General features: G+C 50.1%; 1 protein-coding gene across 1 annotated transcript in view; it reads right to left on the reverse strand.

The window, feature by feature from the left end:
• The window catches only part of LOC119440203 (serine/threonine-protein kinase haspin-like), a 93563-nt gene that overhangs the window by 53509 nt on the left and 27017 nt on the right, over nucleotides 1-13037 (reverse strand). The window lies entirely within an intron of this gene.

The raw sequence follows: 13037 nt of genomic DNA on the forward strand, positions 1-13037 counted from the left end.
TAACGGTCGATTTTGATAACAGCGCGCCTGCTATGGATGAAAACGCGAGAATGGCGGCTCAGATGCAAGCGGAGTCAAGGGCTCGCAAAGCTGCTGTAGCACGGTTGCGCATACAACAAGCGGACCCGGCGTCTAGGGCTCGCAAAGCTGCAGCAGTACGGCAACGCCGGTATTCGGACACGGAGCTGAGGGCTCGCAAAGCTGCAGCAGCACGGCAACGCCGGCAAGCGCACCCGGAGCTGAGGGCTCGTGAAGCTCGCGCTTGAACCGAGCATCGGCGCCATCAACCTGAGGTAGAGAACGCTTCCGGCATTTGCCGCCGCTTCCCGCGCTCTCGCCGCCTCTGGGTCCGCTTGCCGGCGTCGCCGTGCTGCTGCACTGATCACAAGGCAGTCTTAATGAAGGGAAAACGAAGTCCGTACCTCAATACCACATACGACCAATAAAACGACACTGTATATACTGTACACATGTGTTGTCACTCATTTACATGTTCGAGTGGGTAATGTACGGGGGATTCACACTTACCCGAGTGATCCCCCGGTGCTTCGCCCACTCATCATCATTCACTTCGTGGGTATGCCGTGCCTTTTTTTTTTTGCACACGTCAGTGACACCAAGTGTCATTTGCGGACAGTTTATAAAACCAATGACTAATCAACGAAGCATAGTAAAGATGGTTTACTGAAATAAAATTTTATTGCGTTTTTATTGTGCCAATGTACTCTTCCCGGCCAGAAATCAATGCGGATAGGATGTTTTAATTTTCGTTGACGTGAAGCTGTCCTTGGGCCTTACAGGGCACAGTGGCTTATCAGGAACACCATCATCATCAGCAGCAGCAGCAGCCTATTTTATGTCCACTGCAGGACAAAGGCCTCTCCCTGCCATCACCAATTACCCTTGTCTTGCACTAGCTGATTTCCAACTTGCGCCTGGAAATTTCCTCATCTCATCACCCTCATAGTTTTCTGCCTTCCTCGACAGCACTTCCCTTGCCTCGGCACCCATTCTGCAGTAATAATAGTCCATCGTTTATCCAGCCTAGGCACTGAATGGCCTGCCCAGCTCGGTTTTTTTTAACACGAAAGTGTTTTATGCCGGGGTCCACCAAGACTTCACTGACGTATTTCCGTCACGGAAATACGTCATGGAACATAACACAAAGAAAGAAACCAGAAGAAAAAGTTCCACAAGCATGCAAAATTTGGAAATCGAACCCACGACCTCTCGGTCCGCGACGATAGATCGCCGAGCGTTTAACCCATTGCGCCACAAACGCATTTGCAGAGAGCTACACAGACGCGCCTTATATATCTAACACTCCTCCGTGTACCCGCGCTCTTGCTCGGGGCGGTGCCGCCGCCTACGAGCAGAAAAGAGAAGTACTGCATTATGACACTAACGCGCACCGACAGTGAACGCTTCGGTGGTCTCAGCACTACGACGCCTCGATGCCAGCATTCGAAGGGACGCTGGCATCAAGAAGCACTACCAACGCCACTTAGGTGGCGTTCACCGTACTCAGCACAGCGGAGCGTGGCCTCCGCAATTAGCTCTGAAAATGTTTCTGAAGTTGATCGCGGAGGCTGCAATTACGACGCGCTGTACGCGCTGATTTGACTCGGTGACGATTCAGTTACGTGCTTTGTCTTGCGCGTTGTATTAGTGTGTCAGTTACGTGCTTCGTCTTTCGCGTTGTGCTAGCGTGTGCAGCGTAGTGCAGCTTCCATATGCACGACGGTTGCTCATGGTCATCGACGTTGGTAGTCGTGATGGAGGAGACGTGCCACCAGGCGTCAGCGTGGGTGCATCAACGCCTAAGGGCGCTTTAGCCACAAAACACCAATATACATTATATATCAATGTGCAATAAACATTACACTACTTCTGTGAAGACACGTTTCACTTTCGTGTTCTATACCGATTCCTATATAAGAGGGATCAACCACATTTTTTTTTATCTTAATGTCAGCACAGTACCTCTCAAGATGCGGTGTCGAGTGCGCCCTCGAAAAATCGGAGCTACTTATACTCATGGCAAGGACCCGGGGAAGACCACCAGCCTACGTCACCCCAGATCCCAACGTCACATTTTATGGAATCTATATACCTCAAGTAGACTCCTTGCGCGTCCTTGGCCTCACACTACATAAAGACGGTTATGGCGCAGCTACACTTCCTAAGCTTCAGAAGACCCTAACACAAGTAACTCATCTCATTAGGCATATAACCTCCCAAAGAACAGGACTTAAAGAGCAAGAAACTGTCCAAATTATCCAAACACTCCTTATAAGCCGAATTACATATGGCGACCCGTATGTACTCCTCAAGAAAGCTGAAATTGGAAAACTCAACATCGTCATCAAAAAGGCAATCAAGAGCGCACTAGGACTTCCCAGTACAACATCAACAACGACACTACTCAAATTTAGCCTTCATAAGACCTGGGAAGAAATGAGTGAAGCACACAGGGCCAGCCAGCTGGAACGCCTTAAGCTGACTCAAACAGGAAGAGCAGCACTTCGCAAATTCGCATAAAGCGAAAACTTCATAGCAGACTCAGACATGAAAGTCCGATTGCCGCCACTTCTCCGTGACTATCTCAGTCGCTCCAATACCTCGAAACATACATGCAACACACCACAAAGACGGAAGACAAGCAAGAGTTCGAGCGCTAAGCCGGAAATACTCAAGGAACCCCAACACTAGATATACAGATGCGGCAAAATACCCAGGTAGAAGAGCCTACACAATTACTGTGACCAACAACCAAGGGAATGAGCTAGTCGCTGCCACCATACCGGCCAGAAATCCAGAAACGGCGGAGGAAGTGGCCATCATCCTCGGCTTCGCCACATGCAAGGACATAGCAATCATCTTGAGCGACTCGCAAACGGCATGTAAAAACTTACAAAAGGCCGAATCTCTGCTGCAGCAGTGAATATTCTAAAAGAGTTAACATGACGCCAAAAACTACCCGAAACCAACGTCGTATGGACCCCAGGCCACGATCACCTGGCAGGAAACGAAGCAGCACATGCTGTCTCCCGAGAGCATACCAGACGGGATTTCCTGCCGCACGGGCTCCGGAAATCGACGAGAGTGGAGGTCATTCCCATCAACTACGCTGTAATACTGCAACATTACCGACTCTAAAGAAGACAATATCCTTTACCACATCCAAACTTAAGCAAGGAAGAAGCCACCGCCCTCCGCAGACTACAAACGAATACATATGTCCGTGGAATTATCATGCACTGGATGCACCCCACTAAATTCTCATACCTATGCCGATATTGTGATGTACCAGTGATGTACCAACACATGGTGTTGGTGTGCCCACACCAGGAGAAAAACAGTCAAGACGATGCCTCAGAACCGCTACAAGCCATCGAAGAAACGTGGGAGGCAATGTTAATGGCACAGAGCCTGGAGGATCAGCGAAGTCTGGTGGACCGGGCCTGGGCTGCGGCATTAGCCAACGGCTTTCTGGACTGAGAGAGCCGCCCGCCTAAGGCGAAGAAAGAACATTTTCTCCCTGTTTCTAACAATAAACGTTCATTCCTCCTCCTCCTCCTCCTCTTAATGTCAACTGGAATATCGGCTATCCCCGTTTGATCTCTGATCCACACATACTCCTGATCTTCCCACCATACTCCTTTACCGACTCTAGAGGCTGACTGACGATCCTGAATTCTTGTTTTCTTGCCAGGCTATTGAACATTATCTTTGTTTTCTGCATATTAATCTTCAACCTCACTCTTACACTTTCTCGGTTAAGGTCCTCAACCATTTGTTGTAATTTTTCCCCATTGTTGCTGAATAGGACAATGTCATCCGGAAACTAAAGGCTACTGAGATATTCGCCATTGATCGTCACTCCTAAGCATTCCCAGTCTAAGAGCTTGAAATCTCGGTTAAGTGTTTTATAAACTATTACCCTACAGAAATCCGCTTTTGACCGCTAAGGTTACCTTCCTTTTGGCTGCGCACGTTTTAGGGGGTTCACCATCACAACGCATGCTGCCATACAAGTACGACTTCCCTTCTAAATAATCCACCATTGTCCCACAAAAACCTGCCAGGTTTTCAAGGCTGTCTTTTTACATGTAAAGCAAACTGCAAAATGATCTTTCAAGGTAGCACATGTCATGCGTCAGCCTAGATTATTCTGTCACTTTGGTAGCTAACGTAAAAGTGAAAGGTAGCTATATGTATTGCAGGACCAGATTTTTTTCCCCATCTACTGGCAAGTTACCAGAGCACATTTTGTTACCCAGGACACCTCTCTGAGCTCCTGATATCACGCACTCTGGATACTCGACAGTGTACGAAAAAAAATTCACCGGCGATTACGATACTCCGTAATGAGAAATTCGAGCGCAGTTCAATACGTGTGTTCATTTCGCGATATAATGACTGGCGCGGCCAATCTGCCTATTGCGGCACGTTGCAAACGGAGCGAAATTTGGCGAGACTGCGTCGCTAATCTAGAGATCGCGAAAGCTAGCGCGTGGGGGACGCATGGGTCCTATTGACAGCAGCCGCCGCCGACAAATCTACCAGACGACACGCGCTACTCTCACGCCATCTCGTAGCCATCGTCACCGCACTAAGCTTTTCTTCTCACACTTTTGTCATACCGTCCTCCTCCCCTTTCGGTCTCATGCTCCCGCTGCAACCTCCGCTTCCGCTTTCCACCTCGCGTCTTTCCACCCTGCTGCGCTCCGCGTTCGCTCTTTCATCCTTCGCTATGCTCGTTCACTCGCTGACGCCGACGCTCGCCGTAGTAAGGGGCGCCTAAGGCCTCATTCACACAGCCGTCAAACGCTCCGTCACGTCACCGTCACGTCAAAAAAACGCACAGCAGGCGCGACCGAGCAGTGTACGAATAGGCAACTTTCGCAATGCCAAGCGGTTTTCTGCTGCTGTTCTTGATTTGCAAGCGGAGACAGCAACAAGGGCGCAAAGCTGGGCGACGAACAAGTACGTGGGGGCGAAAAATGTGCAGGAATCGCAAGTTCGGCCATCGGCGTGGTCCATGTCGCACATTTGAGCACCACCGAAACGCACAGCTGAGTTTTCGATGTGCCGCACGTGGAACCAATGCTGGCACGCATGTAAGCAAACCAGCCGCCGCTGCTGTTGCCAGCTTTAACTTTGTAATATGGCTGTATTTAGCGTCGGCTTCTTAATTTCTGATTGGTCGATATTTGAGGGGCGGGGATCCGTCACCGTGCTGGCGACGGAAACGTAGAGCACCGCTCGGCGTCGCCGGCGAGCCGTTTTTGAGGGGAAAACGACTCGGAAACCATCTCCCCTGACGAAAACGAATGCCGTGACGGTGACGTGACGGAGCGTTTGACGGCTGTGTGAATGAGGCCTAAGAGCTGAGCAATAAAACGTAACGCACGCTCCAAATTACCGTGAACTCGCCCAGGCTGCCTCATTTTGCGATGTCGCTCTTGGCCTCCATCCTTTTGTCGTACTTCTTGCGTGTTTTGCTAAACCGAATAATTCTTTACAACTAGAAGTTGATCTCTTTACACGAACTTCAACTTCGTAACGCAGAAATGTTTTACTGTCTTCATACTGCAGAATGGGCACCCTGAACACCGTGTGGTTTGTCATTACGGCGGCAGAAGTAGACACATATATGTGGATGCTGAAGCCACTGCTGCGAGACATACAATATTTTGGCAAGTCCAGCTACGCCTAAATAGACAATTTACCGGTTTCGTAGTTTTGCTGGCTCGGTTAAAATTGTTGCTAGGGACGCGAGCGCGGCTGAAGACGGCAGACAGAAGCGAGGCGTGCGTCCCTGAGGAACAAGCCACAACTACATTTGGCCGCAGTCAAACCTAGCGCACCCTCGCACCATTCCCCTTTCCCGCACACAACGCGATACGCTTCAGCGATGCTTTAAAATGATAGAGGGTGTCCCGGCTGCGTTTGTTTAAGGCGGTGTGACCATGAGGCCACCACTAAATCAACACTTAGCGCTCCAGGACTAGGTGTCCATTCAATTTCAAATCCATTCGGGAATCTTGCGCTCCCACTTCATTCCTATTCGACCTGCCCTATTCCACTTGTCCACCTATTCCACTTGTGCGACTCGTGTCATCATTATGGGTGGCAAAAATAATGAATTGACTCCCAAAACATCAACTTCTTAGTTGCAACATCGCAAGGCTGATGCCAATACGGTAGTTCTAAATTGCTTAACACGGAATACGGTTAACAGGGCACCGGCCGCACTAAGATAACGACGGCGCGACTACAACGTCAATGACAGCCGGTTTTGTCTCAGCTAAGTGATTCGTGATTACTTTTCAGTGCACCATAAAATTACGAACAAGACATAAAAGACCATGACGTACATGACGTAAGGTAATTACATCACACAGGACTGGATGTGTCCTGCGGCTTCCTTTAAGTCCTGTGTGTAAATTTAGCCTGTGCGCGACCGTGATACAACAACGAAGACCGCGGCGTGATAACGACGATAACGCATAGACGACAACGTAAGAACACGAAGACATAATTTGTTTCGAAAAATTGCCAGATCTTATCTTCTCGAAAACGGTATAAATGCGGCCTTGTTGGTGCGACATACTGCAAGTGAAGCGCGAAAATACAGGGACAGACGGAGCGCATGTTTCGCTCCTTCCATCTGTCCCTGTTTTTTGCAGCACTTATCTGCTTGTTTTTATGAGCTTCACAGTGAGAAGTTGAACTGGTTGAACAAAGAGAAGAAAGAACTATTTGAAGCGTGTTATGCTACTGTGTTATAGGACAGGGTCATACTGCAAAAGGTACGCTTGACTTCGGTTCGCTAGGGCAGTTCTGCTTTGCGCAGTAAAACTAAAAGATGCAGCTTATTACGCTGGAGAAAGCGACAAGTTAACATGTATGCGCGTAGCGTACAGTGTCAGGAGTTTTTGTGGCGCTGTAGCGGCTGCTACGATTATTAATACTCTAAATGACCGTTCGTTCGTGGAAGCGCAAATCTTTCTTTCCGAAGTTTAGTATGATCAGGAAAAGTAAAAGGCCCACCGCACAATTTATCTGGCCTCAACGCTGCGGTTAGAATGAAAACGTGACGTCACTTGCGAAGTGAAGCAAATAAGGTAGACGACACCTTATTATCAGATGCCATCGATCTGAGGTCCCAACTTAAATGTCTGAAGGACCCAAAGTATTTTGTGCAAACACGAAATGCATGAGTTTTCTGGGCTCTCATGGTTGTGCATTGGCGGCCCTCTACTTCTCCTGTACTGAAGGTGCTGTGATTCTGTATGAAAGATTTCTACACACTTAGAACACGCACGTCACAGCAACCACATCAGGTCTCAACTACGTAGCGTGTTCATGCAGCTGATGAGCATGAACTCAGAACCGAATGTAATTTTCAGCAAGGACAACATTCTTTGTCAGTGTACCAAACGCTTTCCCTAACAGCCTTCCTGTCACTCTATCCACCTAAAGAGAGAGAATGACTTTGACCAGAAATCTCAGATACCTAGTGCAGGATGAGGCGAGGCGGACATGTTGATCGAGTGGGGTGGGGCAATGGTTGTTTATGGCGATGGCGTGAAGACGGGTGTTTGACGAGCCAGTGTTCTGAGTAAGTTGTTTTCCCAGTTAGTGTTAACCTATAATTACCTAAGTGGTCTACTTAATTGTCATGGCCGCTAGAGATCATTTTTAGAATATGGCCCCCTTTACTGCCGGACAAGGATTCCTCGCTTACAGTGTAGCTTACCGTGAGGGTCCAATTGTTTTTTCGTTACAGTGTAAGCTCACTCGCCAGTGCAAGTAGGTCGTTTCCAATCAAAGTAATCCCGAATGTTAAAAAAGCGCCCAAAGTTTGTTGAATATGTAAGTCATATGCATAAATGAGAGATTACGAGCGCACGATCGGTCGCTACCTCATGGGACGGGTTCTCACTTGGCTTGTTATTGCATGGTATTCTCGTATTAGCCTCGTCTACACACCATACCCCGTCGAGAGGGCGTTTTCGGCCTCCTGTGAAAAAACTTGAGGTTGTACGTTTCTGAACTCAAAGATTGAGGGTTTGGTGGAGCGAGCCGTTGAAAAATAGTGACGGGTCGAAACAGGTACACGGAGTTTTGGACACTTTGAACAGGAGCTGCATTTTCTGAACAGAGCGCAGGATGTCGAGGCGTGCCTACAAAGGGAAGCAATATCAAGGAAACGAAAGAGAACACGGAGAGAGAGTCAAATTTTTAACTCCTGTAACGTTGTGGCTGTCTAATGAATCGAAATTTGCCGAAAATATTGTTAAAGAGCAGTGGCACGGTAGGCGCTACCCATATGAGTGCACGTTTGCTGTAATGTAAAAATGTGGCCGTTTACACAAGGGCCCTACTGTGTCTCGCGTCACCTTGTCGACAGTCAAGCCTATAATTATGTCCACTGCAGGACGAATACCTCTCCCTGTGATCTCGAATTACCCCAGTCTTGCGCTAGCTCATTCCAACTTTCGCCTGCAAATTTCGCCTTGCGCCTGCAGGCGAAATTGCTACTTGCACCTCCAGCGCCACATAAAACCTGCTGTACCACCCGCTGGAAGCCTAAACCCCATCGATCTGCCATCCGAACCATTGTTTCGCGTCAGCATTAATTTCCTAGGCCCTTTTCCGACGTCGAAAACCAGCAACAAGTGGGTCTCTGTCGCGACTGACTACACAGCGCGTCAAGCCATCACGCGAGCGTTGCCCACAAGCTGCGCAACCGACGCTGCGGATTTCCTCCTGTATGACGCCCTACTCCCTCACTGCGTCAGCTTCTCACTGATCGCGGCCTCACCTTCTTGTACCGCGCTATCTAAAGTCTTCTGCATTCCTGTTTTATCGTGCGCAAACTTTCCGCCGCATATCACCCGCCGACCAATGGTCTAAGTCAGCAGCTCAACCGGGTGTTGGCGGAAATGCTATCCACGAGCGTTTCTCCCGACTACGGTGACTGCGGCATGTTGGCCCACATAACCTTTGCCTATTCGTCCCGTCACAAGACCGCTGGTTTTCCTCCATTTTCTATTATTGCGATAGCAATTATATGGACACTCAAAAGCAGATTTGTGCCGTCGGCGTCGCCGTCGCCGTGAGGTTCCGTATGACGTCAATGGAGATGAAATCGTCGCCGCGCGCCGAACGCCGTATGTGCGAGCGAAAGGGCACAAGGGACGCGCGCTTTCACGGGGAGTGAACGCACGGCGGAGAACAAACGTGCGTTCTGCGCCGTGCTCCCTTAAGGGCGGCAGAAGTAGGCGTCTCTTTCCTCCTTTACAATCACCATATATGTAGAGCAAACGCGTCTTCTTCCGACGCGCTAGAGGCCGTGGGGGAGGGGGGAGGGGGAGGGAAGGGAGGCGACGTTTAGCTGCGGCACCAAGTGCCTATTTATATCAGAGGCTCCGGCAACAGTCACCAACGCCGCACGCATTTTGAGCGAACGCGGGCAAAACGCCGACGGCGTCGACAACAGTTCTGCGTGTTGCCGGTGCTGCTGCATGTCCAAGTTTATACAGCTGATAAAGCTAATATCATTACTCCGTATAGCTCTCTACAAATTTGCTATCGCAATTGATGCTTCGCCTTTCAGGTGAAACTGCGACAACTTTTTCTGTTCTGCCGCCACCAAATTTCGCCCTTCCAATCTACCACCTGAGCAATTCCATTCCTATTGAATTGCTCGGGCTCACACAGCTCGCTATATTACCCGCACACCGCTGCACTACGACGAGGTACGACAGCTTCCACAGGGACGCTCACTTCAGCCCTGGGTCTCGACTTCTCCTATGTGCACCATGCCGGAGCATCGGCCTGTCTGAAAAACTGCTCTCATGCTACACAAGGCCTTACAGGACCCTGTGCCAGCTCGGCGATGTGAACTACCAAATATCCCTGTTGGACTATCGCTCGTCGTCTACTTTGCGCCCGCCGACCTTGCCCTGGTATCTAGACTAAAACCTCACTTCAGCGCGATTTCACCATAACTGCGAAAATCAACACTGCTCCTTTCCGACAGGGGCATAATGTTAGGAGCGGTGGAACGTGGCGTTGAAGATAGGCTGACTGTCAACAAAGAAAACGATATCGCGCGAGAGAGCCAGGGCGGGCTTGGGAAACCATCTTGTGTATAGCTGCCATGTCGCAGCTTGTAAATATTCTTTAAGCACACCTGCGCTTCACTAATTCCACCTCATGGCAATATAGCCTCTGAGCAACTCTGCCATCAATTCAATTGGACCACGTGCTCCTCGACTGCAACAGTGAACGACTAGACGCGGGCAATATCTTTGTGTTCGAGAAATTAGAGCGCAGGAACGAGTGGTAGTTTTGGTACGGAGGCGGATGGGGCGGGTGCAATTTCAATGTTTCTGATGGAGAATGTCAATGGCGCAGATGGCACTTTCCAGCGCTTAAAACACAACCAAGATATCCGCGATGATTTACGTATCGTCGGGACGGCCGCCGCGAGCGGTGACTTCGACAGCTGATGTTGGGCGGCTCACTGGTGCATGCGAAGCAAATGCACTTTGCAGCACACGATGCCGAGAAAACCAGACACAAAAAAGGAAAATTCGAGGACACCTAAGCTCTTTTTATGAGTTGTCAATAGGAAATCATTAATGTCCAATTGAACGCCGCTGAATGGTCCTTTGAGTTTGGCGCTGCGAGTAATGTTTTCGTAGGGAGCCTACATGCAAGCGCTTGCATGTAGGATCCCTATGTTTTCGCCTTTTGCTGCTGGATATGTTATCATGTTTTGCAGATCCACTGGATCACATCAATGTATCTGCGCTTCGCGTTTCTATGCTAAATGGTCACTACGTTCCTCAGGGCTCATCGCCGCCACTGGACGCCACTCCGCTTCGCGTTTTCGAGCCAACACACGCTCGCGTTCTGAACCACACTTCGCTGCACACTGAATAAGTTGTGCGTCGCGTCGCCATATCTCATCCGTCGAGGCGCGCTGGTGACGTGGTGTCTAGGGAGCCTACATGCAACGCAGCCTACATGCAACGCCATTGCATGTAGGCTCCCTAGTGGTGTCGCGGCGATGCCCTCTCCCCTAACGCAGCACCTGGCGCACTAATGATAGAACGGGTGTTCCGATTCGCCCGATGTGCTCTTTTGAGGCGCGCTCGCGACGTGGCACCATAGCCAATAGGAATTTAGGTGCCGTTTTACTGCTACACAAGACGTCCGCTCCTTCGCTCAATGGACCATTTTATGCTTTCACTTCATTACAAGTACAGTGTACTAGAATAGCTCTTCTAGTACACTGTAATACAAGGTTCACAGGTGGCCTACGGACGCTTACAGTGACGCGGCATAGCTGAATCTAAATTGAATGACGTGGGCGCGTTGACATGAACGTCGTTGTCGACTAAAACGCCAGCTTCGTGAAGACCGCATGGCCACAAACTAAGCAAGCAATGTATTTGGGAGGCGCTGGATAATGGTTCGCTGAGGGGATCACCAACTGTTAACTGCAGTATCTTACACTGGCGGAAAATAAGGAGCACACAGTAATTTACAGCGCATGTCATGGGGAGGCACAGCCGACCCACGAGCGTGAACCCGCCATGTGTGTTCATGACAGACGTGTTAACGCTACTTTCCGATACCCTCAGTCAGCACCCACGCAACAGCTTGGTGAGTAAAGGTCGTTGAACTGTGGTATGGTAAACTCTGGTCAGTAAAGGTCGTTGGACAGGTTTGTCCACAGTATCCTGACTTGACTGAGAAGTTTCTTCTCTTAATTATTAGTTCACGTTGATCATGTTGGAATAATTAACGCAAAGTACGACGCCTTTTCCATGAAGCGTTTCTGTAGATAAAGCGACTCTCTCTTATGCACGAATAAATTTTTACAGAAATAAATGACGGCTCAATGCATTCGTAGCATTACACCAGTCACTAGGTGATCAAATAACTGAAAGAAACAACAGCTTTATATAGTGCGTGTCTGTAGTAGAATGTGTGTGTGCTAGCAGTAGGGCAGGGAAGGTGGCGGGGACCGCGTGGCTCCTGCATGGACCGCTACTGGAAAATTCCAATATTATAGTGAAAGAGAGTTGTATCAAGAAAAACACCGCATATCCACGGGGTGAATGATGATGAGTAAGCGAAGCTCCGGAGGGAATCATCGGTAAACCGTGCATCTTCCGTGTAATTCGCCCAGTCTCGCCGCACTAAATCGAACGATTGACTTCCACCAATGACACGCGCCATATGTGACGTCATTCCTATTTTATAACAGCGCCCTTCATTATAATTGCACCATCTCCCGCTTAAGGGGACGCTAGCACAAACGCGTTAGAAACGTGCAGTACTCTCTAGTAAGGGGGAGAGGCTACAGCGTCTTACGCAGCCGTTTACACATGCCGGAACATGCACCGCGTTTGCCGACGCCATCACATGACTGCTGAGAGAGTATAACCCCCGTATTCATAAACGCTCCTCGACTTGAACTGCTGCAGCTGGACGGCAGCACGCAGCTACCGACTGGGACGAGCGACGTCCCCGGCCTGCAGCTCCTGCGGGGAGCCGGAGACGATCGAACATCTCCTGCTGGCCTGCCCGGCGTACCTCCAGCAGCGGGGCCCACTCCTGCAGGAGTTCCGCCGCCTGGGCCTCCCCTCTGGCAAGGAGGAAGATCTCCTCTTCCCCGGCCGACACCACCTTGCTGCACTTCGAGGCGTCGTGGAGTTCCTTGAGTCGTCAGGGCTCTCCGCACGCCTCTAAGGACATTTCTACAAGCGGGAAGGCCTCACGGCCTCCCACCCCACCCCGGGCCTGACCGGCCTGGCACAACACCCCTGCAGACTCTGCAGCACACCAAGGCCTTCCATCTCGGCCTGATACGTGCCGCCTATGCCTGCCGGTTTTGCTTCGCCCAGCCATGGCGACTCCACTCTATCCCTTCTTTCGCTCCCACTTACCCCTCCCCGTTGGCGCTGAGCCGTGCTCCCTCAAGGGCTGCAAGAAGATCGCGCCAA

The sequence above is a fragment of the Dermacentor silvarum genome, chromosome 2, assembly GCF_013339745.2.
Source record: "Dermacentor silvarum isolate Dsil-2018 chromosome 2, BIME_Dsil_1.4, whole genome shotgun sequence".
NCBI classification, from domain to species: Eukaryota; Metazoa; Arthropoda; class Arachnida; order Ixodida; family Ixodidae; genus Dermacentor; species Dermacentor silvarum.